General features: G+C 44.9%; 1 pseudogene; it reads left to right on the plus strand.

The window, feature by feature from the left end:
• The first annotated feature begins 12,416 nt into the window (after positions 1 to 12,416).
• On the plus strand, positions 12,417 to 17,551 carry LOC139002556 (beta-hexosaminidase subunit beta pseudogene; annotated as a pseudogene).
• Positions 17,552 to 24,641: the final 7,090 nt, after the last annotated feature.

A 24,641-nucleotide genomic window follows, 5' to 3' on the forward strand; every position in this document is an offset into this window, starting at 1 on the left:
TCCTTGAATGGGAGTGGGCTGCTCGCAGCGATGCTCTTTCTCATGTGCATATGGGCTGCTCACACCGCTGCTGCTCCTCGTAGCGGGGCAGGCTGCACGTGCAGCTGTTGCTCCTTGAATGGGGGCAGGTTTCTCGCACACCTACCGCTCCTCAGACAGGAGGAGGGTGTGGGCTGCACAGCTGTTGCTGCTCGGATGGGGGCAGGCTGCATGGAGCTGCCGCTCCTCAATTGTGGGCAGGCTGCTCTTGTGGCTGCTGCTCCTCAGATGGGGTAGGCTGCTTAGGTGGTTGCTGCTCCTTGGACGAGGGAGTGGGCCACTCACACAGCTGACAGCTGCTGCTCCTTGGACAGGAGCAGGCCATGTGAGGCTTCTACTCTTAGGCCAGGGGCAGGCTGCTCACAGGGCTGCTGCTCCTTGGACAGGAGTGGGCTGCTCACGTGTCTGCTGCTTGCGTGGTTGCAGTGCCCCGGGCTAATGCATTGGGCCAGTCAGAGTGGAGCACTCTTTAGAACTCACAGGAGCCTGTGCCCAGGGTGGCTGGAGACTCATTGACCGTTGGACCACAGCCGAGGTAGCAGGTCCCTGGCAGGAGTGTCTTTAGAGTCCCAGGTGTTATCTAATGGCACCTTGGGTGGGGGTGAGGCCTGTCTCCCAGTTACAGCAGCTCTCCCCTTTAAAAAGCTAGGCTTCTGAGGACAAGCCAGCCTCCTGGAACTGCTTACACAGTATCAGAGGCTGTCTAGTTAGGCGAACCTGTTTAGCCTGACCTCGAAGGCCCTGTGGGATCTATCTGTGCCACACACACACACACACACACACACACACACACACACATCCCACATGACTACACACTCCTCTTTTGGTCCATCACTGACTCATGCCTCTCCCTCACTGCCGTCTTCTTTCTGCCTCTGTAGTTGGGTCTGGGGTGTTATTGACCCGTTTGTGGATGGAGTTTTCTCTCCAGGTGTCTGGTTATGAGGCTCACCCTCTAGCACCTGACCAGACAGGATAAAATTCACCTCGACAAGACACAACACAAAGGGACCAAAGCACAAATGTACTCATGACAATAATAACCCCACTATAAGTGACCACCTGAGAAAAGAGAATTAGGGGTGAGAAAAGAGAGCATAAATGATATTGAAGAGAATGAAAAAGATAAGAGAGAAAAGGAAAAAGAAGAAAAGGAGATTATATATATTTGGGGGAAAACACCACAGAACCAATACATAAACAAACAAAACAAAACAAACAAACAAAAAATAATAATAATAATAATAATAATAGAAAAAAATAATACAAACACCAAACCCCCAGCAAAGAGGGTGGGGGCAGAATCTGTAGATGATGAGCTTATATATAGAAGATAAGGTTAAGAGTTGGATGAATATAGGGAGGATCTCAGTTAGGTATAGAGGAAGTAGAAAGGGGTTGGGTGCATAAGAGGAAAGAGAATGAGAAAAAATAATAATAATAAATTTACAAAAAATTTGATTTCAAAAATGGTCTAAAAATAGCAAATAAAAATAAAATAAAATAGAGTGATGGAAAAATAATGTGAAAAGAAATAGAAAATAAAGCTACAAACAAAAACAGGAAAGCAAAGAAAAAAATAAAAAAAGAGATAACAAAGTAATAAAAATAATAAAAATAAAAATGAAAAAGTTAAGTGTTCCTTTGGCTGGCTTAAGATCCCAGTCTTCTGTACTGTAGTGTTTCTCAGGTTTCGATTGCTGGGACTCAAAGTCTCTCTTTAGTGCAGCCCCTTTGTGCTCTCAGGGACTATTTAGGTTTTTGTTTGTTTGTTTTTTAACCCTTTTACCATTCAGGGTGGAATCTGGGTGTGGCTGTATTAGTTGCCTGGATACTGGAGGGAGGGGCTATCTCTTGGGGACAAAATGGCTGCCCAGGTCCCAGGCTCAGTCATGACTCAGCACCAAACTCATTGCCACTTCTCCTAGATCCCCCCACTTCCCAGATTCCACAATTCCGCACCGTCTCCCACACTCCAGCCACGGGTAAGTGTCAGTATCCGAAAGGTCCTATGAACTAGGCTCTATGAAGAAAGGCACAAGCCACAGAGGCTGGAGAGGCTAAACTTCTGCACACTCCTCTCCTGCTGGCGCTCTTCAGCCTTTACTGACTGTGGATCCAGATCTAGAATCCCCTGCCAACTAGCATTTCTGCGTACCTTATTTCCACTGCTCCTGTCCCAAAGGACGTGGCCCAAGCCGGTGCCGTGTGGATTCACTCTGATCCTCAGGGCTCAGAGTTCTGGCCGATTATCCTTCCCAGAGCCTTGACTTTACCTTTCTCCAGGAGTCCTCTGCCTTTCCTGGCGGCAAACTGTCTCTCAGCTGAATCTCCTCTGCCAGTTTGGGCTGGATGTTACTTGTTTCAACTGCTCGCCCTATCTGCTCTGGGACAAGGCACGGAACACATCCATCTATACCGCAGCCATTTTGTCTCCTTTTCTGCTGGAAGGTTTTTGATTGCTGTTTCAATTTCTTCAGTAGTTATCGACCTATTCAGGTTTTTTTTACTCATCTTGGTTGAGTTTTGGGAGCTTGTATTTTTCTAAGAATATGTCCATTTCATCTAGGTTGTCCATTTTGTTGGAATAGAGTTGTTCATAGTATTTTTTCATAATCGTTTGTATTTCTGTGGGATTGGTTGTTATTTCATCTCTTTCATTTCTGATTTTGTTTATTTGGGTCCTCTCTCTTTGCTTCTTGGTGAGCCTGGCTAGAGGTTCATCAATCTTGTTTATCCTTTCAAGGAACCAGCACTTGGTTTCATTGATCTTTTGTATTTTTTTTTTTGTCTCTATGTTGTTTATCTCCACTCTGATCTTTATTATTTCCTTCCTTCTGCTTAGTCTGGGCTTTTCTTGTTGCTCTCTTTCTAACTCTTTGAGTTGTAGGGTTAGATAATTTATTACCATTGTTTCTTGTTTTTTGAGGCAGGCCTGTAGAGCTATGAAATTCCCTCTCAAGACTGCTTTCACTGTGTCCCATAGATTGGACACAGATTTGGATTGCTGTGTTTTCATTGTCGTTTGTTGCCATGATTCTTTTTATTTCTTCTTTGATCTCTGTTAACCCAGTCATTGTTTAATAGCATGCTATTTAGCCTCCAGGTGTTTGATTTTTTTATTGTTTTTATTGTTGTCGATTTCTAGTTTTATGCCATTTTGGTCTGAGATGGTGCTTGATATGATTTCTATCTTCTTGAATTTGAAGAGACTTTGTCTGTGACCCAATATATAGTCTACCTTTGAAAATGACCCATGTGCACTTGAGAGGAATGTATATTCTGTGGCTTTGGGGTGAAATGTTCTGAAGATGTCAATTAATTCCACCTGATCTAGTGCATCATTTAGGATTTATGTTTCTTTGATGATTTTTTGTCCAATGGTGATAGTGGTGTATTAAAGTCCCCCACTATGACTGTATTGCTATCAATCTCTCCCTTGATACCCTCCAAAAGTTTTTTAATATATTTGGGTGCTCCTGTATTGGGTGCGTATATGTTTACCAGGGTTATATTTTCTTGTTGGATTGCTCCCTTTAGTATTATGAAGTGGCCTTCCTTATCTCTTGTTATGTCCTTCACTTTGAGATCTAATTTGTCCGATATAAGTATTGCTACCCCAGCTTTTTTTTTTTCATTTCCATTCCCCTGAAAAATCTTTTTCCATCCCTTCACTGTCAGTCTGTGTGAGTCCTTTTTGCTGAGGTGGGTTTCCTGTAGACAGCAGATATATGGGTCATATTTTCTTATCCACTCAGCTACCATAGGGGCATTTAATCTTTTGATTGGGGCATTTAATCCATTAACATTTAAAGTTATTATTGATAGGTACTTGTTTGTCAGCATTTTTTTTCTTTACGCCTGTGTTGCTTCTTCATTTCCTATTTCTTCTTTTTACAGCAGACCCTTTAGCATTTCTTTCATTGCTGGTTTGGTGGTAATAAACTTCCTTAGTCCTTTTTTGTCTGTGAAACTTCTGATCTCACCCTCTATTTTGATTGATAGCCTTGCTGGGTACAGTATTCTTGGATTCAGACCCTTCCTTTGCATGACTTTGTATATTGCATTCCATTCCCTTCTTGCCTGATGTGTTTCTGTTGAGAAATCAGTCGCTAGTCTGATGGGGGATCCTTTGTAGGTAACTTTCTGTCTCTTTCTGGCCGCTTTTAAGATTCTTACTTTGTCATTGGTTGTTGCCAATTTAATTATAATGTGCCTTGGCATCGGTCTTTTGGGGTTCATTTTGTTTGGGACTCTGTGAGATTCTTGGATTTGTGTGAGTTTTTTCTTCCCTATATCAGGGAAGTTTTCTGTCATTATTTCTTCAAACAGGTTTTCTATTCCTTGCTCAGTTTCCTCTCCTTCTGGCACTCCTATTATGTGGATGTTGTTTCTTTTCATATTGTCCCAATGTTCCCTTAGGCTCTCTTCCTGATTTTTAAGTTTTTTTCTAGATGATGCTGTGCTTGGGTATTTTTTCCTACCTTGTCTTCTAGCTCACTGATGTGGTCCTCTGCTTCTTCTAGTCTACTGTTGATGCTTTCCATTGAGTTCTTTATAGCAGCGATGTCATTTTTCATTTCTTCTTGGTTCTTCATTTCCTCTTGGTTCTTACACATATTGTTGAATTTGTCTTCCATTCTTTTCAGCCACCTATGACCATTTCTCTGAATTCTTTCACTGACATATTGTTTGCTTCCTTTTCGTTTACTTCCTTTTCTGGTGATGCCTCCTTTTCTTTCATTTGTGGGCTGTTTCTTAGTCTCCCCATGATCTCTCTTCTCTAGGTTTCTGGTTATGTAGCTCTCTCTCTCTCTCCTTTCTGTGAGAAGGAGTAGGGCTCATCCAAGTCCATGTATTTGCACTGCTTGAGATCCGGTGTTCCTGGGTTCGTAGCTGGTCCCTGGGGGCCATGGTTGCAGGATCCCTGGATGTTTTCGCTTCCGAAAACAGCAGCTCTCTCCTTCAAGATGGCATGGTCTCCACGGCAGAGTCAGCCACTCTGAGAGAGATTTCAGCAGCAGTGGAGGCTGCCCAGTTAGGGGAGCCTGATCCGGCAGTCTCCAACAGTCCCCTGGAGTATAGCTATCGTTCACCCACAAATTTACACTCTCCCGTACGTCCACACCCTCTCCTTTCATTCTCTCACTCACGCACTATCTTGCAGTCTGCCTTCCCTTCGGCAGCCATCTTCCCTCCTACTGAAATATCTATCTTTCTATATGTTCTTGTTATAATGTAAATCAGCGAGCTATATATAAGACGCTTTAACAAGCCAAATTAATTAGGAGTCTTTATTACGCCAGCGGGCTAAGAGGAATATTGCTTCTCAAATTCTGAGCAAATATGGAGGAAGTTTTCCCTGTTTATATCTTTCCAGCCCTTAATCTCCCAAATAAGGGTTTTTCTAGACCTTCTGCAGACTTTACAAAGAGCTCCATGTAAGTTATTTTTATTTTGCAGGTAGCTTGTAACCTTGAGCACATAACTAATAAACACCTGGCATGAGAGTATGAGAGTAGTATCAGCCCCTTACATTAGATGGCTAACCTGCAAGGTCAGACAGCTAAGTTTATTTTCCCTATTATTCAATCAAGCTAAAAAAGCAATGTTAATTTACAGAATAAGGGACCGTCTAAAATGACAGAGTTGACTATATAGAACAAGGGATCATCTAAAAATAGGAGAGAATTTTAAACAGTAATTTTATAAAATAGAGATTATTATGCTTCATTCTGAAGTGCCTCATAAAGGTAGAGGTAGTTTTAAAAAAGACATTTTAGTCAATATCTTGTTAAAATTCATATCAAATACTGTTAATTTGGGAATGGCCAAACCACCTCTTTGACAGTACACATTTGTGCACTGGTTTGAGGGAGAAGGAAGGGCAAAGAGCTGGATGCCAGTGTGTTTCAAAATGAGGCAAATTAACCATTGTCCTTTATGCTCATGCATTGTGTTTTACTTCCCATTGTATATAGTGTATATAATGGACAAATGAGTCCTAATTTATAACATCTAGTCTTTCTAGATGTTAAAGAGGTTGCCAGTGTATGACAAAAATAGAGTTAGTAAACTAATGCATTTTGTACATTTGTGTTAAAATTTCTAAGAAAGATTGTCTTCTGAATATTTTAGCATTATAGCCTACACTAAAGGCCTGGTGCATGGATTCATGCAGGGGGAGGACGGGGGGTCCCCTCAACCTAGCCTGCACCCTCTTGCAATTCAGAACCCCTCGGGGGATGTAGCAGTGCACCAAGCAGCAGGTGGCCAGGCAGAAGCCCAAGCTGGGGTGGGTGCCGTGTCACTTGTGCTCATCCTGGCCTGCTGCACCTGCCTCTACCACTTAGTAGCACTGCCACAGAGTCAGGAGAGGCTCTCACTGCCACAGCTGGGCTCGCCAGCCATGAGCCCGGCTTCTGTATGAGTGGTGTTCCCCCTGTGGGAGCACACTGACCACCAGGGGCAGCTCCTGCATTGAGCATCTGCCCACTACTGGTCAGTGTGCATCACAGCAACTGGTTGACCAGTCATTCTGGTCGTTCCAGTCATCCTGTCTTAACAGTCACTTAGGCTTTTATATATATATACTAGAGGCCCGGTGCACAAAAATTTGTGCACTCGGAGGGGTCCCTCAGCCCGGCCTGTGCCCTCTCACAGTCTGGGACCCCTCGGAGGATTTCCACCTGCTGTCTTGGGCCCGATCCCTGGGGGATCAGGCCCAAGCTGGCAGTCAGACATCCCTCTGGCAGCCCGGCAGCCCTCAGGGGATGTCCACTTACCAGCAGGGAGCAGGCCTAAGCTGTAGTCGGTCATCGTTAGTGCTGCTGAGGAGACTGGAGAGGCTCCTGCCACCACCGCTGTACTGACAGCCGTCACCCTGGCTTGTGGCTGAGCAGAGCTCCCCCTGTGGGAGCACACTGACCACCAGGGGGCATCTCCTGCATTGAGCATCTTCCCCCTCGTGCCCTCGTGGTCAGTGTGTGTCATAGTGACCAGTCATTCCCAGTCATTCTGCTGTTAGGGTCTATTTGCATATTACCCTTTTATTATATAGGATAGAGGCCTGGTGCTCATGTGGGGGCTGGTTGGTTTGCCCTGAAGGGTGTCCCGGATCAGGGTGGGGGTCCTGCTGGGCTGCCTGGCCAGCCTGAGTGAGGGGCCGATGGGTATTATCAGGCTGGTCACACCCCCTTTAGGGTGGGGGTCCGCACTGAGGTGCCTGGCCAGCCTGAGTGAGGGAATGATGGCTGTTTGCAGCTGGTCTCACTCCTTCAGGATAGGGGTCCCCACTGGGGTGCCTGGACAGCCTGAGTGAGGGGATGATGGCTGTTTTCAGGCTGGCCACACCCCTTTTAGGGTGGGGGGTCCCTACTGGGGTGCCTGGCCAGTCTGGGTGAGGGGCTGAGGGCCATTTTCAGGCTGGCCAAGCCACCCCACCCCCGGCAACGGAAGCTCCTAGCCTCTCCTTTTTTTCTTTTTTTTTATTCTGGGATTTATTTACCTTCTATAATTGAAACTTTGTAGCCTTGAGAGGAGCTCAGAGCCAGCCAGGGCGGGTGGGAGGGAAGCTTGGCTTCCTCCATCGCTAGAGGCAACCAAGCCTCCTGCTCGCTCCAGCTCCGTGGCCACAGCCTGCTGAAAGCAGGTATCTGGGGTTTATTTACCTTCTATAATTGAAGCTTTCTTGCTTTGAGTGGAGCTCAGAGCCGGGGCCGTGGCAGGCGGTGTTGGGGTCCAGCCCCATGGGGTCCAGGGGTTCCCAAAGGTGTGGACAGAGTCGGCGAAGAATGTTTTACACGGAGACAGCGTTCAGAACTCTCTAGCTTTCCTTAGTCTCCGTGGATCTTCCCTGTGCCTGGCTGAGGCCACAGAGGAAAGATCCCAAGGCAAGCTGAGCCTTTATTTTATAGTGAGCGGTAAACAAGGTAGTGGTTTCCATAGTTACACAGTTCTTGTAAGTTTCACTTGTTTTTGTTCTTGTAAGTTTCACTTGTTTACACTGTTGTAAGTTTCACTTGTTTTTGTTCTTGTAAGTTTCACTTGTTTTTGTTCTTGTTGCACTTCCCTCAGCCCATTAGCTTCCCAAGTAAGATCTAGAGAGCCTCATAAGGTCAAGACTAATTATGCTAGGAGGACTGTGCCCTCTAAGCTGGGAATTGTTTATGACTTTGCCAACAGGTTAGTCTGAAGTTTAACCCTATAGCGGCTCCCCACAAGGCGGGAAGCTTGGCTTCCTCCATCATTGGGGCAACCAAGCCTCCTGCTTGCTCCAGTTCCGTGGCTGCCGGCCGCCATCTTGGTTGGGTTAATTTGCATATAGTCGCTCTGATTGGCTAGTGGGAGTGGCGTAAGGTGTAGCGAAGGCATGGTCAATTTGCATGCTTGTCTTTTATTAGTGTAGACTAGTAGATGGTAGGTGGAGGAGGGGAAGAAGAGAAAGTTGGTCTTAGGCTACAATGTTCATATTTCAAAGACAACTTTCAGATCATAACTATTAAATGTGTGCAGTTTATATATACTATTGTTTATATAGTGGACAAATTAAGTTCTTTTTTGAAACATCTAGTCCATCTAGATTTTTAGAAGTACCAAACATATGTTAAATGTAGAGGTAGTAAAATATCACTCTTGCAAATATCTTTTTACTAAAATTCATAGGAAATACTATCATTTCGGAATGAAGTTGTTGAACCAATTCTGTGAGCAATATACTATAGTCTATACTTGTTCAGTAGTTTGGAGGAGGTGGAGAGATGCAAATCAAAACAACAATGAGGTATCATCTCACATCTGTCAAAATGGCTATCATCAACAAATTAACAAATGACAAGTCCTGGAGAGGATGCAGAGAAAAAGGGACCCTCCTTCACTGCTAGTAGGAATGCAGACTGGTGCAGCCATTGTGGAAAACAGTATGGAGCTTCCTCAAAAAATTAAAAATGGAACTCCCATTTGACCCAATAATCCCACTTCTAGGAATATATCCAAAGAAATCAGAAACACCAATCAGAAAGGATATATGCACCCCTATGTTCATAGCAGCATAATTTACAATAGCTAAGATTTGGAAACAGCTTAAGTGCCCATCAGCAGATGAGTGGATTAAAAACAGTGGTACATCTACACAATGGAATACTATGCTGCTGTAAAAAAGAAGGAACTCTTACCATTTGCAACAGCATGGATGGACCTGGAGAGCATTATGCTAAGCAAAATAAGCCAGTTGGAGAAAGATAAATATCACATGATCTCACTCATTTTTGGACTGTAATGAACAACATAAACTGATGAACAAAAGTAGAGCCAGGGAGAAAAAACAATATTTTAGAATATAATAGAAGTAATCTGTTATCTGCAGATTTTTAATATTTCTTATAACTTTTGTGATATCATACTATGTTAGTACAGTTTTGGTAATATTATTATACTTAAAATCCTTTTTTCTTGAGATATTAATGTTTATTGCATGTAATATTATTATATTTAAGATCGTTTTTCTTGAATAATTGGTGTTTACTGCATGTAACATTATTATATTTAAAATATTTTTTCATGAAAAAAAAGAAAATTTTAGCTTATCCTTTGCCACCCTATACGTTACATGCATTTCATTTAACTTTACTGTATATATTGTGAATATACTGGACAAATAGGTCCTAATTTTATAATATCTAGTCTCTAGATATTAAATAAGTTGCGAATGTATGACAAAAGTAGAGTTAGTAAACTAACACATTTGGTGCACTTTTTGTTAAAATTCATCAAAAGGACTTTGGAAATCAAATTGTGAAATCTAAGTGACATATGTGCCCACTCAACCCGTTGAGTTGATGGTGGGTCAGGAGGAATTGGGAGAAATGAAAGGTTCCAGACTAAAATGTTCCTATATGGAAGACACCTCCAGATATAACCATTGTTACATGTGTGTAGTTTATTCAACACTACTCTGTACATAGTCCAAACTTAAGGCCTTATTTGAAACATCTAGTCTTTCTAGATGTTTAGAAGTGCACAAAGTATGTTAAAAGTAGAGGTAGTAAAATAACACATTTTGTAGATATCCTTTTATTAAAATTAATTTCAAATACTATGTTTTGGAAATGGGATGATCAAACCACCTCTCTGAGCAGTACACATTATTATATTTGTACTGGTTCAGGGAGGAAGGAGAAGTGCAAAGGGCTTTATACCAGTATGTTTATAGTTAGGCAAGATTAACCATCTTCCCTTGTGCCTGTGCATAGTGTTTTACTTAGCTATGTATATATTGTATGTGAAGGACAAACTGTTCTGATTTACAACATCTAGGCTTTCCAGATGTTACAGAGGTTGCCAGTGTATGACCAAAGTGGTTAGTAAACAAATACATGGTGTATATTTTGTGTCAAATTTCTAAGAAGGACTGTTCTGAAAACATGAGAAGTAAAATTGTTAAAATCCCCTATAAGCATTACAGATGCTTATTGTACTGTCCACTGTGTTGATAGAAATGAGAAGGGGAAGGATTCTAGATCAGAAAGTTCCTTCCTATTCAGAAGACACTTTCAGATTATAGCCTCTATCTGCAGTTTAATCAGACTTAAATCCTTATTTGAGATGGCTAGTCTTTCTAGATGTTTGAAAGTGCACAACATATGTTAAGAGAGTTAAAGTGACACCCTTTAAGTATTTTTTCTATTAACTCACAGGAATGTTGTTATTTAAAGAATGGAATTGGACAGAACCTAGACACAGAACCTAGACACAGAACCTAGAGACAGAACCTAGGGAGAGAACATGGCAAAAGATCCTGGACAGAACCTGGCTACAGAACTTGGCTGGAGAACCTAGACAGAACATGGCAAGAGAACCTGACTAGAACCTGGTGACTGAACCTGGCTGGAGAACCTGGACAGAACCTGGCTGGAGAACCTAGCAAGAGAACATGGACACAGCACCTGGCTGGAGATCCTAACCAGAACTTCGCTGGAGATCCTGACCAGAACTTGGCTAGAAATCCTGGCTAGGCTGCTGATCAACTGAACGCTGTCTCCATGTCATTCTTTCTTCGCAGACTCCGTCCTCACCTTTGGGGACCCCTGGACCTGCTGGGGTTGGACCCCAGCAAATAAGTGCTGGCAAGGTTGTGGGAAAAAGGGAACTTTAGTACACTGTTGGTGGCAATGCAGACTGTTGCAGCCACTGTGGAAAACATTATGGAAGTTCCTCAAAAATATTAAAAATGGATCTTCTGCTTGACCCAGTGATCCCACTCCTGGGAATATATCCTAACAATCCTGAAACACCAATGAGAAAGAATATATGCATCTCTATGTTCATAGCAGCATTATTTACAATAGCCAAGATCTGGAAACAGCCCCAGTGCCCAGAAGTGGATGAAGGGATAAAAAGCTGTGGTACATTTACACAATGGAATACTATGCAGCTAAAAAAAAAAGAAGAAGGATCTCTTGCCCTTTGAGACAGCATGGATGGACCTGGAATTATTATGCTAAGTGAAATGAGCCAGTTAGAAAAAGACAAATATAAATATCTCATGATCTCACTTATAAGTGGAATCTAAAGAACAAAATAAAATGATGAACAAAATAGGTCCAGAGGTATGAATGCATGGATCAGAAAAACAGACCTCATTGGGGTGGGAGGTCTGGGGACAGGGAAAAGGAAGAAATTAACCAAAGAACATATCCAGAGGGTTGACAAGGGCTAGCGGCATCAGCAGTCACCCACCAGCAACAGATGCCAAGGACTACCCTATCCCCTCCCTTCTACCCAGCACTCCCTTCTTGAGTGCTTACTTTCACTTTAATAAACTCACTGTGCTTCACTGAAAAAAAAAAAAAAAAAGAATGGAATTGTTAAATTTGATGTCTTGGAGAGTATGCTGACTGTTCACAAGGGAAGAGGAAAAAAAGGAAGTACAGAAAAAAAGGGTTCTGTGTCCATGAATCTTTAGAGCAGTGGTTCTCAACCTTCTGGCCCTTTAAATACAGTTCCTCATGTTGTGACCCAACCATAAAATTATTTTCGTTGCTACTTCATAACTGTAATGTTGCTACTGTTATGAATCGTAATGTAAATATCTGATATGGAGGATGGTCTTAGGCGACCCCTGTGAAAGGGTCGCTCGATCACCAAAGGGGTTGCGACCCATAGGTTGAGAACCGCTGCTTTAGAGAAATTAAAATTATCTAACCATTATTACATACTAGAGATGCAGTGCACAAAATTCGTGCATGGGTGAGGTCCCTAGGCCTGGCCAGTGATCGAAGAGTGAGCATCTGGCATAGAAGGGAAGGTCCCAGTTTACCTCTGGGCCCTGGGCAGCACCTGGGCCCCCAGGCCCCTGCACATCCCCTTCCACCTGAGTCATGGCGCCCAAGACCCCAGGTGGAGATGTGGTGAGTGTGGCCAGATGCCTAGGCCAAGGTGCAGCATGGGCCTCTGGACCGCCCAGTGGTGCCACACGGAAGCCAGGTGGGCAGTGTGCTCTCTCCTGGCTGGCCTCGCACCCGGCTCCTGCAGTCTAGGCGGAGAGGCCGTGTGGATGTGGGGTGGGCTCCTCTCGGGTGCTCAGCACCTGAGCACAGGGGCTTCCCTGTCACTCGAACCTTGGCATTCCGGGAGAGGGTAGCAGGGGGAGGAGTGAGAGTGAGCTCGGCGGAGACCCCATATTCCCACCACACTTCTGTCCCCATCCCCCCAGGTAGCCAGTGAGAGGTCCCAGCACATCACTGATGTCCTCCATGTTCCACACCACCCCCTGGTGGTCAGTGTATGTCATAGTGAGCAGTCGAACTCTCAATCTAGGGGACAATTTGCATATTAGGCTTTTATTATATAGGATGTGCAGATTAATTAATATTGCTGTGTATTCAAGGATAAACAGTCTAAATACCCGAAGTATATTAAAAGTAGAGGTAGTAAAATAATCCCTTTATAAAAGCCCCGTTGTTAGTTTTTACGACGGACTGTCTTTTGGGAGTGTCTTTGTTAATCCATCTCTTGGAGCCAGGTGTTTAGTTACTGACGTGGTGGAGGGAGAAGAGGAAGGGTGAAGGGAAGGGCTCTTTGCTAATATCTCCATACCTAGAAGAAAGTTATAGCTTATAACTATAGGTCTATATGCATTTTTGTAAAGTTCCGGTGTTTATTGTGGACAAGATTCTTTATTTTGCAACATTGGAGCTTTTTAGATGTTCTGAGGTGACAATGTCTGATAAAAAGTAGAGCTAGTGAATTAACCAATTTGTAAATATCTTTTTGTTATAATTGTTAGAAAATAGGCATCTTGGACATGGAGTTGCTGACCCATCTCAGAAATGGACATCAGGACTTGTTCATGCGAGGGGTGTATGTGGATGTGTTCATATTCACATTGTGGTGATAACCACTGATGTGCATGTATCTCTTTAGGCTGTGCTATAGGAATATGTTGTGAATGTTAAGTACTTCAGTCAAAATTTGCCTCCTTGCTGATATGTTAAAGTATAAATCATAATTCTCTTAGAAGCATTATACTTTGTGTAGTCATGCTATGGAACATTAAGGGAATGCAGTATTTTAATTGTAACTTTGTGAATATCTTTTATCTAGATAGAGGTCTATTGCTACTTTTTTTTCTTTTTCTTTTTTTTTTAATTAAATCTTTATTGTTCAGATTATTACAGTTGTTCCTCTTTTTTCCCCCCCATAGTTCCCCTCCACCCAGTTCCCACCCGACACTCTGCCCTTAACCCGCCCCCCCCCCACTGTCCTCATCCATAGGTGCACAATTTTTGTCCAGTCTCTTCCCATATCCCCTACCCCCTTTCCCCCCAAGAATAGTCAGTCCACTCCCTTTCTATGCCCCTGATTCTATTATAATCACCAGTTTATTCTGTTCATCAGATTATTTATTCACTTGATTTTTAGATTCACTTGTTGATAGATGTGTATTTGTTGTTCATAATTTGTATCTTTACCTTTTTCTTCTTCTTCCTCTTCTTAAAGGATACCTTTCAGCATTTCATATAATACTGGTTTAGTGGTAATGAACTCCTTTAGGTTTTCCTTATCTGTGAAGCTCTTTATCTGACCTTCAATTCTGAATGATAGCTTTGCTGGATAAAGTAATCTTGGTTGTAGATTCTTGGCATTCATCACTTTGAATATTTCTTGCCACTCCCTTCTGGCCTGCAAAGTTTCTGTTGAGAAATCAGCTGACTGTCATATGCATACTCCCTTGTAGGTAACTGACTGTCTTTCTCTTGCTGCTTTTAAGATTCTCTCTTTGTCTTTTGCTCTTGGCATTTTAATTATGATGTGTCTTGGTGTGGTCCTCTTTGGATTCCTTTTGTTTGGGGTTCTCTGCGCTTCGTGGACTTGTAAGTCTATTTCTTTCACCAGGTAGGGGAAGTTTTCTGTCATTATTTCTTCAAATAGGTTTTCAATATCTTGCTCTCTCTCTTCTTCTGGCACCCCTATAATTCGGATGTTGGTACATTTGAAGTTGTCCCAGAGGCTCCTTACACTATCTTCGTATTTTTGGATTCTTTTTTCATTTTGCTTTTCCGGTTGGGTGTTTTTTGCTTCTTCGTATTTCAAATCTTTGACTTGATTCTTGCAATCCTCTGGTCTGCTGTTGGGAGTCTGTATAATACTCTTTATTTCAGTCAGTGTATGCTTAATTTCTAGTTGGTCCTTTATCACAACATCGAGGGTCTCGCTAGATTTCTTGAGGGTCTCACTAAGTTTACTGGCAGTTTCTAGAAAATTCTTGAAAAACCTTAAAAGTATGGTTTTGAACTCTATATCCTGTAGTTTGCTTTCCTCCATTTCTGTCATTTGTGTCCTGTTTCTTTGTCTCGGCATTTTTTATGCTTCGCTGTGTCGATAGAGTGGCTTTCTGTGCTAAGTGTCCTATAGGGCCCAGGGGCTCAGCCTCCCCAATTACCTGAGGTAGACACTCTTGGTGCACCCCCTTGTGGGCTTTGTGCACAGTCTTGTTGTAGTTAAGCCTTGATTGTTGTAGGTATCACTGGGAGGGATTGACCTCCAGGCCAATTGGCTGTGAGAATCAGCTGTGTCTGCAGTGGGAGAGCTTCTGTGCTGGAGATACCCCTCTGGGACAAGACTTGCTTCAGTGGGGGATTTGGTGCTCACTGAGTCTGCCCCCTGAGTGTGTCCTTTATGGATCCGAGGAGTTATAATCTGGATGGTCCCACTCTGACCACCGGGCACACTGGCTCCTGGATCTCTAAGGAGGTGCTAATCTAGCCACTGCCTGAGGCTATCCAGCAAGAGCCAGCTGTGAAGCAATGCAAGTTGCCATGGGGCCTTGGGCCAGCTGCAGTTTGTTAGGTAATTTTCAGATTGCAAAGGGCCGGGCCTTTCATATGCAAAAGCCTCCATGCACGGCTCAGGCAGGGCGGGGTCCCAGGGGATCAACAGGGTGGAGTGAGCAGTTATGGCTGCTCTCAGTCCTGCCCTCAGAGGCCACGCTTCTCAGTGTCCTGGCAATCACTGCAAGCACCTCCGAGAGAATGCTGCCCTCGAGTTCCAACCGATGCCAGACAGTCCCTTTTCTCCCGTATGAGTCTTGGTCCCCAGAAACTCGCCCGGAACTGGAGCTCAGAGCTTGAGACTCCCTCCCAATTGAAAAAGACAACCGTGTCCTCATCCATCAGCCCTCTCCGCATGCGCCTCCGTACCTCTGTACTTTACTTCTGCACCGCACCGCCTCTGAGTCTTGGTATGCTTTTCTCTTTCCTTTTAGTTGTAGAATTTCCACTCAGCCAGCCTTCCTGTGGTTCTGGATGGTGTCCCTTCCGTCTTTTAGTTGTATTTTTGAAGTGGTTGTGTGAGGCAGCAATCTCCGGTGTTTACCTATGCCGCCATCTTGGTTTCTCTCATCTGTTGCTACTTTTTGTCCTTTATGAAATTTTTGTCACCAAGTAAGGCAGGATTACATTTTCTTCCAGATTGAGTTGGTGCAGGGTATTCTTGGTTATCAAAATACTCATAGCTTTGGGACTTTGAAATAGTAAACATTCATGATGTGTGAGAAAGCATGATACATAACTATACCATCTTAATTACATAAAAATGGAAGCTTAGTTGTGTAGATACACAGGACTTAGAAGGACATGTCAGACTAAACTACTTGTGATTATGGATGGCTTTGTTCTTTGCTTGTGTTTTTCAGTTTCCTATATATGCACATGTTAACTTAAAAAAAATAAAGACTAAAAAAAATAAAAAATTATCCACAAAGTTTATACCCAGATGGCTTCACTGATGAATTCTTCCCCCAGTTTTATTGATATAATTTAAACATAATATTGTATAAGTTTGTATACACATTGGTATCATGTATGTATATATTGTGAAATGATTACCATTCCCTGGTGAATTCTACCAAATATTTTAAAAGGAATTTAAAAAATAAATAAATAAAAAGGAATTAACACTAACCCTTTATAAATTTTTCCAGGATATAAAAAAGGATTGAATTCTTCCCATTTTATTCTCTAACACCAATATTAACTGATACCAAAACCAGACAAATACATCTCAAGAAATAAAAACTACACCAAGACCCTTATCAGAGCATCACTTTTCCAGAGATAAGCAATAAAGGAAGCTAATCTTTATCTCATGTTTACACACCAAATGAAGTCCACACGGTGATAAATATTCCTGATCACAGGGTTCAAATCTTCCAGAATTGGATGACCCTGGACATGCACAATCTTGGGAGAAAGGTCAGAAAGATATCCTATCTCCATGTTACCATGAACATCAGCCTGGGAATTTTGGACCTATAAACACTATTTTGAATACAACTTACAACTTGCTGTTTAAAATTTTCGAAAAAGCCGAAATCGGTTTGGCTCAGTGGATAGAGCGTCGGCTTGCGGACTGAAAGGTCCCAGGTTCGATTCCGGTCAAGGGCATGTACCTGGGTTGCGGGCACATCCCCAGTAGGAGATGTGCAGGAGGCAGCTGATCGATGTTTCTCTCTCATCGATGTTTCTAACTCTCTATCTCTCTCCCTTCCTCTCTGTAAAAAATCAATAAAATATATTTAAAAAAAAATTTTTTTTGAAGAAATTAGTTTGGTATTTCCAGGTCTGTTCATTCATTTGGGAGATGAAGTAGAATTTGATTGTTGGGAGTCCAATCCAGATATCCAGGATTTCATGAAACAGAAAGGCTTTGGCAAAGATTTTAGAAAACCAGAGTCTTTCTGTGTTCAAAAGCTTTTGGATATTATGTCAACTCTAAAGAAGGGATCCATAGTCTGGCAAGGGGGTTTTGCTGATAAAGTGAAGCTTCAGCAAAGTACTGTAGTTCAAGTATAGAAACAGGAAGGGATGCTAATGAACTAAGTGTAATCACAGCAGCTGTCTTACCTGTGATCCTTTCTGTTCTGTGGTACTTAGATTGCATCAGTTATGGACAAGATTGGATAAATTACTATAGAGTGAAATCTCTTTATTTTTTTAAATGTCTACCAGTTTAAATATATATTTCATTTGCAGTTAGTAATGAAATGTACTAAATATTTTCCCTCCCACTTATAAGTGTAGATGTAGAAATCCTCAACAAAATACCAGCAAACCAACATCTCTACCTGAAAAAGACAGCTACAAAAAAAACCTACAGCTTACATACTCAGTGTTGAAGGACTGAATGCCTTCCTCCTAAGATCATCCACTTAGAACATCCCCCTAAGATATCCATGGCTGCCACTTCTACTCAATGTTGTACTGGAGATTCTACCTAGAGTAATTGGGGAAATGTGGGGATAAAAGATTGGAAAGAAATGAAGTAAAACCATCCTTATTTGCAGATAACATAATTTTGTATGTTGAAAATCCTAAGAAATCCACTAAAAAAAACTGTATATTATAAAAGGCCTGTGGTTGTCACGCCGTAACAGTGGAACGACCAAACAACTGGTCATCAGAAGGTGCTGGAGCACCTCTTGGGCCAGCTCCCCCCCCCCCCACCCACCCACCCAGGGCGCCGGCAGCATCCGCAGAGTGTGCGAGGCATCGCGGGCAGGGTGCCAGCAGCGTCTGTGGAGTGTGTGAAGCATCGCAGGGTGGAGGACATGGCCCTGATGCAGGCTAGGCCTAGGGGACCCTACATGCGCACAATTTAATCATGCACGGGGCCTCTAGTTAGAACTAATAAATGAGCTCATTAAAGTTGCAAGATGCAAGGCAAATATACATAAACAAATATTTCTATATAGTACTACTGAGAAAACAAAAAATGAAATTAAGAAAATAATTCTGGCCAGGTAGCTCAGTTGGTTGGAGCATCATCCAGATACACCAAGACTGTGGGATCAATCCCTGGTCAGGGCACATGCAAGAGTCATGAATGCATAAATGAGTGGAACAACAAGTCTATGTCTCTCTCTTTCTCTCTCTCTCTCCTCCTCCTCTTCCTCCCCTCCCTTCCTCTCTCTCTAAAGTCAATCAATAAATAAAATTTGTAAGAAAAGAAAATAATTCCATTTAAATGGAATAAAAAATAAAGTACTTAGGAATAAATTTAACAAAAGTGCAAACTGTATACTCCAAAAAACTCAAGACATTGTTCAAAGAAATGCAAGGAAAACTAAATAAATGAAAATGTATTCCATGTTCTTAAACTGGAAGACTTAATATTGCTAAAATGGCAATGCTCCCCAAATTGATCTATGGATTCAATACCATCCATCCCAGAATGCCAGCTGGCTATTTTGTAGCAATTGACAAACAGATCATAAAATTCATATGGAAACTCAAGTGACCCATTATGCTCAAAATAATCTTGAAAAAGAAGAGCAAAGTTAGATGACTCATACCTCCTGATTTCACAACTTATTCTGAAGCAAGAGTAAGTTGTAAGCTAGCCATGCTGATCAATGGAAAGTCCAGAAAAAAAACCATGTATAAATGGGTCAATTGTTTTCAACAAGGATGCCACAACAATTCTATGGGGAAACAACAGTCTTTTCAAGAAATGGTGCTGGGACAACTGGATAGCCACACACAAAAGAATGAAGAGGATGCTTACCTCACACTATATACAAATATTAAATCAAAATTGACTAAAGATCCTATATAATAATAGAGAAACATGGTAATTAACCATACCTCCGCTACCCTTCCCATTGGCTAATCAGGGCGATATGCAAATTAACTGCCAACCAAGATGGCAGCCGGCAGCCAGGCAGCTTGAAGCGAACATGAGGCTTGCTTGCTTCAGTGACGGAGGAAGCCAACATTCCCCGCCTGCTACTGCCGGCCCCTGAGCTTGCAATTTAAGAAACATTGTTACAAATATAGAAGCTAAACAAAACCCCAGAAACCTGCTTTCAGCCAGCCGGGCCTCAGAGCTGGAGTTAAAACAGTGTTTCGATTATAGAACCCAAACAAACCAGATACCTGCTTTCAGCAGCCGAGGTCTCAGAGCTGGAGCCGAGCCTCAGAGAGAAAGCTGGCTCTCAGTTCCAGTGACAGCCATAGAAGGTAAATAAATCCAAGAATAAAAAAAAAAAAAGGAGAGGTTTGGAGCTTCAGTCACCCGCCAGCCTGAAAACGGCCCTCAGCCCTTCACCCAGACTGACCAGGCTCCCCAGTGGGAACCCCCACCCTGAAGGGGGTGTGATCAGCTGGAAACAGCCATCATCCCCTCACCCAGGCTGGCCAGGCACCCCAGTGAGGACCCCCACCCTGAAGGGGTGTGACCAGCTGCAAACAGCCATCATCCCCTCACCCAGGCTGGCCAGGCACCCCAGTGGGGACCCCCACCCTGAAGGGGCTGTGACCAGCTGGAAACAGCCATCATCCTCTCATCCAGGCTGGCCAGGCACCCAAGTGGGACCCCCACCCTGATCCAGGACATCCTTCAGGGCAAACCAGCCGGCCGTCACCCGTGCACCAGGCCTCTATCCTATATAGTAAAAGGGTAATATGCCTCCCAGCACCAGGATCAGTGGAGCTGCGAGGCCTCCTGGCAACAGGATCAGCGGAGCAGTGAGGCCTCGCTGCCCCTGTGTCAAGTGGAGCAGCGAGGCCTCCTGGCACTGGGATCAGTGGAGTAGCAAGGCCTCCTAGCACCAGGATCAGCAGAACCACGAGGCCTCCCAGCACCAAGATCAGCGGAGCCATGAGGCCTCCCAGCACTGGGATCAGCAGAGCCGCGAGGCCTCCTGGTCCCTGGAGCAGCATGACAAGGGGCAGAGCCCAAACCCCCTGATCACCCTGAGGCTCTGTGTGTGACAGGGGGAGGGGCCACAACCTCCCTATCCACCCTGCTCTGTTCATGACAGGGGAAGGCGCCCCAACCCCCTGATCGGCCCTGCTCTGTGCCTGATAGGGGGGAGCTCCCCAACCCCCTGATCAGCCCTGCTCTGTGTGTGACAGGGTGCGGCGCCCCAACGCCCCCATGGGCCCTGCTCTGTGTGTGATGGGATGGAGCCGCAACCTCCCCATCGGCCCTGCCCTGAGTGTGACGGGGGGAGTGCCCCAACCTCCTGATCGGTCCTGCTCTATGGGTGACAGGGGGCGGCGCCCCAACCCCCTCATCAGCCCTGCTCTGTGTGTGACAGGGTACAGAACCCCAAGCCCCCTGATGGGCCCTGCTCTGTGCATGACGGGGGCAGCGCCCCAACCCCCTGATCGCCCTGCGGCTCTGTGTGTGACAGGGGGCGGGGCCACAACCTCCCTATCCGCCCTGCTCTGTGCATGACAGGGGGCGGCGCCCCAACTCCCCAATCGGCCCTGCTCTGAGCCCGACCGGGGGCTGAACCTAGGGATTGGGCCTGCCCTCTGCCACCCGGGAACAGGTCTAAGCCAGCAGATCGTTATCTCCCAAGGGGTCCCAGACTGTGAGAGGGCACAAGTGAGGCTGAGGGACACCCCCCCCCCCCCCGTGCCAGTGCACAAATTTTTGTGCACCGAGCCTCTAGTCTAATATAAGAGCCAAAACTATGAAACCCTTAGAACAGTGGTTCTCAACCTTCCTAATGCTGCGACCCTTTAATACAGTTCCTCATGTTGTGGTGACTCCCAACCATAAAATTATTTTCATTGCTACTTCATAACTGTAATTTTGCTACTGTTATGAATCCTAAAGTAAATATCTGATATGCAGGATGTATTTTCATTGTTACAAATTGAACATAATTAAAGCATAGTGATGAATCACACAAACAATCTACACTAATAAAAGAGAAACATGGTAATTAGCGTACGACCGCTACCCTTTTCATTGGCTAATCAGTGAGTATATGCAAATTAACTGACAGCCAAGATGGCGGCCGGCAGGCAGGCAGCTGGAAGCGAACATGAGGCTTGCTTGCTTCAGTGAAGGAGGACTCCAACGTTCCCCGCCTGCCTTGCCAGCCTCTGAGCTGGCAGTTTGAAACTTTGTAACAAATATAGAAGCTAAACAAAATCCCAGAAACCAGCTTTCAGCCGCCGGGATCTCAGAGCTGGAGTTATACATTGTTTCTATTATAGAACGGAAACAAACCAGATAACTGCTTTCAGCAGCCGAGGCCTCAGAGCTAGAGCCAGAGCTAAAGCTGGCCCAGAATAAAAAAGAAAAGAAAAGAAAAAAAGGAGCGGTTGGGAGCTTCAGTCAATCGCCAGCCTGAAGGCAGCCCTCAGCCCCTCACCCAGACTGGCCAGGCACCCCAGTGGGGACCCCCACCCTGAAGGGTGTGGGACCAGCTGCAAACAGCCATCATCCCCTCATCCAGGCTGGCCAGACACCCCAGTGGGGACCCCCACCCTGATCCAGGACACCCTTCAGGGCAAACCAGCCAGCCCCCAGGCCTCTATCCTATATAGTAAAAGGGTAATATGCCTCCCAGCACCGGGATCAGTGGAGCCGCGAGGCCTCCTGGCACCGGGATCAGCATAACGGGGACAGCGCCCAAACCCCCTGATTGCCCTGCGACTCTGTGTGTGACAGGGTGCGGCGTCCCAACCCCCTGATCGGCCCTGCTCTGTGAGTGACAGGGTGCGGCGCCCCAAACCCCCCCCCCCCCCCACAGGCCCTGCTCTGTGTGTGACAGGGTGGAGCCATAACCTCCCCATCGGCCCTGCCTTGCGTGTGACAGTGGTGGCGCCCCAACCCCCTGATCGGCCCTGCTCTGTGGGTGATAGAGGGCAGCACCCCAACCCCCCCCCCCTCCGACGGGCCCTGCTCTGTGTGGGGTAGAGCCATAACCTCCCCATTGTCCCTGCCCTGAGTGTGACAGTGGCGGCTCCCCAAACCCCCTGATCTGCCCTGCTCTGTGTGTGACAGGGGGCAGTGCCCTAACTCCCCTATCGGCCCTACTCTGTGAGTGACAGGGGGGAGCTCCTCAACCCCCTGATCGGCCCTGCTCTGTGTGTGACAGGGGGGAGCTGCCCAACCCCCTGATGGACCCTGCTCTGTGCATGACAGTGGGGAGCTCCCCAACCACCTGATGGGCCCTGCTCTGTGCATGACAGGGGGCAGTGCCCAACCCCCTGATTGGCCCTGCTCTGTGTGTGACAGGGGGTGGTGCCGCAACCTCCCCATCGACCCTGCCTTGAGTGTGACAGGGGGCGGTGCCCCAACCCCCCAATCGGCCCTACCCTGAGCGTGACTGAGGATGGCATCACAACCCCCAATCTGCCCTGCTCTGTGCATGACAGGGGGCGGCGCCCCAACTCCCCAATCAGCCCTGCTCTGAGCTCGACCAGGGGCTGCACCTAGGGATTGGGCCTGCCCTCTGCCACCCGGGAGCAGGCCTAAGCCAGCAGGTCGTTATCTCCCAAGGGGTCCCAGACTGCGAGAGGGCACAGGCCGGGCTGAGGGACCCCCCCTTCCCCCTCAAGTGCACAAATTTTTGTGCACCGGGCCTCTAGTCCTATCTAATAAAAGAGAAACATGGTAATTAGCGTACGACCGCTACCCTTCCCATTGGCTAATCAGGGCGATATGCAAATTAACTGCCAGCCAAGATGGCGGCCGGCAGCCAGGCAGCTGGAAGCAAACATGAAGCTTGCTTGCTTATTCTCCGTGGATCTTCTCTGTGCCTGGCTGAGGCTACAGAGAGAGATGCAGAGGCAAGCTGAGCCTTTATTTTATAGTCAGAGGTAAACAAGGTAGTGGTTACCATAGTTATACTGTTCTTGTGAGTTTCACTTGTTTTGACCATAGTTACACTGTTCTTGTGAGTTTCACTTGTTTGGGCCACTTCCTGCACCTCCCTCAGCCCATCAGCTTCCCAGATAAGATTTAGGGAGCATTATAAGGTCAAGCCTAATTATGCTAAGAGGATTGTGCCCTCTGAGCGGGGACTTGTTTGTGACTTTGCCAACAGGTCAGTCCCAGGCTTAACCCTATAGCTGCTCCCCACAGAGAGAGGGGCTCGGGGAGGTATTCTGGAGCAGGATGGAGCCCGGGGTGCTTATGGGAATTGGAGGGGATGTGGCGTCTTATCCACCCTTGGATTTTTGGGCTCATGAGTGCCTCAGGTCGGTCCAGAGGGGCTGTGGCTGATGTGCTTCTGGGGTGTCCCCTCCACCTGCCTTCCATCCCCCGCCAGGGCCTCCCCGCGTCCTGGGAACTAGAGCTGGAGCCACACTGGCTCTGCCCCTCCACCATTTTTTATTACTATCCTCCTCCCCTATCCTTCGACAACTATCAGCTTGTTCTCTATAGCTATGTGTCTGTTTCCATTTTGTTTTGTTTATTCATTTGTTTTGTTTTTAGATTCCACATATAAGTGAATTCATATGGTAGTTGTCTTTCTCTGTCTGACTTATTTCACTCAGTACAATAACCTCTAGGTCCCCAAATGGCAAGATTTTATTCTTTTTATTGCAGAATAATATTTCATTGAATCTATGCACATCTTCTTTATCCATTCATCTATTTCAGGGGTCCTCAAACTACGGCCCGCGGGCCACATGCAAATACAAATATTGTATTTGTTCCCATTTTGTTTTTTTACTTCAAAATAAGATATGTGCAGTGTGCATAGGAATTTGTTCATAGTTTTTTTTTAAATTATAGTCTGGCCCTCCAATGGTCTGAGGGACAGTGAACTGGCCCCCTGTTTAAAAAGTTTGAGGACCCCTGATCTATTTTTTTAAATTTTTTATTGTTTTTTTTTTTTTTTTTTTTTTTTTTTTTTTTTTTTTTTTTTTTTTTTTTAAATCTTTATTGTTCAGATTATTACATTTGTTCCTCTTTTTTCCCCCCATAACTCCCCTCCTTCCAGCTCCCACCCCACCCTCCACCCTCACTCCCCACCCACTGAGTTCATCCATAGGTGCATGATTTTTGTCCAGTCTCTTCCCGAATCTCCCATTCCCCTTTCCCCCCCAAGAATAGTCAGTCCATTCCCTTTCTATGTCCCTGATTCATTATAGTCACCAGTTCATTCTGTACATCAGGTTATTTATTCACTTGATTCTTAGATTCATTTGTTGATAGATGCATATTGTTGTTCATAATTTGTATCTTTACCTTTTTCTTCTTCCTCTTCTTAAAGGATACCTTTCAGCATTTCATATAATACTGGTTTGGCGGTGATGAACTCCTTTAGTTTTTCCTTATCTGTGAAGCTC

This window comes from Myotis yumanensis, unplaced genomic scaffold (assembly GCF_028538775.1).
Source record: "Myotis yumanensis isolate MYYU_CA2020_CCGP unplaced genomic scaffold, mMyoYum1.0.hap1 SCAF_2, whole genome shotgun sequence".
NCBI classification, from domain to species: domain Eukaryota; kingdom Metazoa; phylum Chordata; class Mammalia; order Chiroptera; family Vespertilionidae; genus Myotis; species Myotis yumanensis.